The sequence below is a fragment of the Calliopsis andreniformis genome, unplaced genomic scaffold (genome assembly GCF_051401765.1).
Source record: "Calliopsis andreniformis isolate RMS-2024a unplaced genomic scaffold, iyCalAndr_principal scaffold0089, whole genome shotgun sequence".
In the NCBI taxonomy this organism is placed as follows: Eukaryota; Metazoa; Arthropoda; class Insecta; order Hymenoptera; family Andrenidae; genus Calliopsis; species Calliopsis andreniformis.
Window position 1 is genome coordinate 635,826 of NW_027480498.1, and position 3,186 is coordinate 639,011.

Below are 3,186 nucleotides of genomic sequence, written 5' to 3' on the forward strand. Positions count from 1 at the left end.
ATAGCTATTTCCATAGCAGCCGAGGCATAGCCCCAGCCATAGCAGCTATAGACATAGCCATAGCCACAGCAGCCAATGCAGCTATAGCCATAGCCATAGCAGCCATAGCCAAGCCATAGCAGCCTTAGCCATAGACATAGCCATAGAAGCCATAGCCATAGCCATAGCGATATCCATAGCAGCCATAGGCATAGCCATAGCAGCCATAGCCATAACCATAGCCATAGCAGCCATAGCCATAGCCATAGCAGCCATAGCCATGGTCATAGCCATAGCAGCCATAGCAGTAGCCATAGCGGTAGCCATAGCAGCCATAGCCATAGCCATAGCAGCCATATCCATAGCAGCCATAGCCATTGCCATGGCCATAGCATACATAGCCATAGCAGCCATAGCCATAGCCATAGCAGCCATAGCCATAGCCATAGCCATAGCCATAGCAGCCATAGCCATAGCGATAGCCATAAAAGCCATAGCGATAGATGCCATAGGCATAGCAGCCATAGCCATAGCCATAGCCATAGCAGTCATAGCCATAGCGATAGCCATGGAAGCCAATGCCATAGAAGCCATAGCCATAGCAGCCGTAGCCATTGCCATTGCCACAGCAGCTATTGCCATAGCAGCCATAGCCACAGCCATAGCAGCCATAACCATAGCAGTCATAGTCATTGCCATAGCCATAGCATACATAGCCATAGCAGCCATAGCCATAGCCATAGCAGCCATAGCCATAGCAGCCATAGCCATAGCCACAGCAGCTATAGCCATACCCACAGCCATAGCAGCCATAGCGATAGCCATAGCAGCCATAGCCATAGCAGCCGTAGCCATAGCCATAGCAGCCGTATCCATAGCCATAGTAGCCATAGTCATAGCCATAGCAGCCAAAGTAGACATACCCACAGCCATAGCAGCCATAGCCATAGCCATATCAGCCATAGCCACAGCCACAGCAGCCATAGCCGTAGTCATAGCGATAGCAGCCATAGCCCTAGCCATAGTCGCCATATCTATTTCCTTAGCAGCCGAGCCATAGCCACAGCCATAGCAGCTATAGACATAGCCATAGCCGCAGCAGCCAATGCAGCTATAGCCATAGCCATAGAAGCCATAGCCAAGCCATAGCAGCCTTAGCCATAGGCATAGCCATAGCAGCCGTAGCCCTAGCCATAGCCGCCATAGCTATTTCCATAGCAGCCGAGGCATAGCCACAGCCATAGCAGCTATAGACATAGCCATAGCCACAGCAGCCAATGCAGCTATAGCCATAGCCATAGCAGCCATAGCCAAGCCATAGCAGCCTTAGCCATAGACATAGCCATAGAAGCCATAGCCATAGCCATAGCGATATCCATAGCAGCCATAGGCATAGCCATAGCAGCCATAGACATAACCATAGCCATAGCAGCCATAGCCATAGCCGTAGCAGTCATAGCCATAGCGATAGCCATCGAAGCCAAAGCCATAGAAGCCATAGCCATAGCAGCCGTAGCCATTGCCATAGCCGTAGCAGCCATAGCCATAGCAGCCATAGCCATAGCCATAGCAGCCATAACCATAGCAGCCATAGCCATTGCCATAGCCATAGCATACACAGCCATAGCAGCCATAGCCATAGCCATAGCAGCCATAGCCATAGCAGCCATAGCCATAGCCACAGCAGCTATAGCCATACCCACAGCAATAGCAGCCATAGACATAGCCATAGCCACAGCAGCCAATGTAGCTATAGCCATAGCCATAGCAGCCATAGCCAAGCCATAGCAGCCTTAGCCATAGACATAGCCATAGAAGCCATATCCACAGTCATAGCCATAGCAGATAGACGCCATAGCCATTGCAACCACAGCCATAGCCATAGCAGTCATAGCCATAGCCATAGCAGACATAGCCATTGCCATAGCCGTAGCAAACATAGCCATAGCAATAGCCATAGCAGTCATAGCCATAGCGATAGCCATAAAAGCCATAGCCATAGAAGCCATAGCCATAGCAGCCTTAGCCATAGCCATAGCCATAGCCATAGCAGCCATAGCCATAGCATCCATAGCCATAGCCATAGCAGCCATAGCCATAGCAGCCATTGCCATAGCCACAGCAGCCATTGCCATAGCCAAAGCAGCCATAGCCATAGCCATAGCAGCCATAGCCATAGACATAGCCATAGAAGCCATAGCCATAGCCATAGCAGCTATAGCCATAAGCATTGCCATAGCAGCCATAGCCATAGCCAGAGCAGCCATGGCCATAGAGATAGCTGCCATAGCCATAGCTGCCATAGCCATTGCCATAGCCATAGCAGCCATAGCCATAGCAGCCGCAGCTATAGCCATAGCCAAAGCAGCCATAGCCATAGCCATAGCAGCCATAGCCATAGCCATAGCAGCCATAGATATTTTCATAGCCATAGCAGCCATAGCAGTAGCCATAGCGACAGCCATAGCAGCCATAGGCATAGTCATAGCAGCCATGGCCATAGCCCTAGCATATATAGCCAGAGCAGCCATAGCCATAACCATAGCAACCATAGCCATAGCAGCCATAGCCATAGCAGCCATAGCCATAGCCATAGCCGTAGCAGTCATAGCCATAGCGATAGCCATCGAAGCCAAAGCCATAGAAGCCATAGCCATAGCAGCCGTAGCCATTGCCATAGCCGTAGCAGCCATAGCCATAGCAGCCATAGCCATAGCCATAGCAGCCATAACCATAGCAGCCATAGCCATTGCCATAGCCATAGCATACACAGCCATAGCAGCCATAGCCATAGCCATAGCAGCCATAGCCATAGCAGCCATAGCCATAGCCACAGCAGCTATAGCCATACCCACAGCAATAGCAGCCATAGACATAGCCATAGCCACAGCAGCCAATGTAGCTATAGCCATAGCCATAGCAGCCATAGCCAAGCCATAGCAGCCTTAGCCATAGACATAGCCATAGAAGCCATATCCACAGTCATAGCCATAGCAGATAGACGCCATAGCCATTGCAACCACAGCCATAGCCATAGCAGTCATAGCCATAGCCATAGCAGACATAGCCATTGCCATAGCCGTAGCAACCATAGCCATAGCAATAGCCATAGCAGTCATAGCCATAGCGATAGCCATAAAAGCCATAGCCATAGCAGCCATTGCCATAGCCACAGCAGCCATTGCCATAGCCAAAGCAGCCATAGCC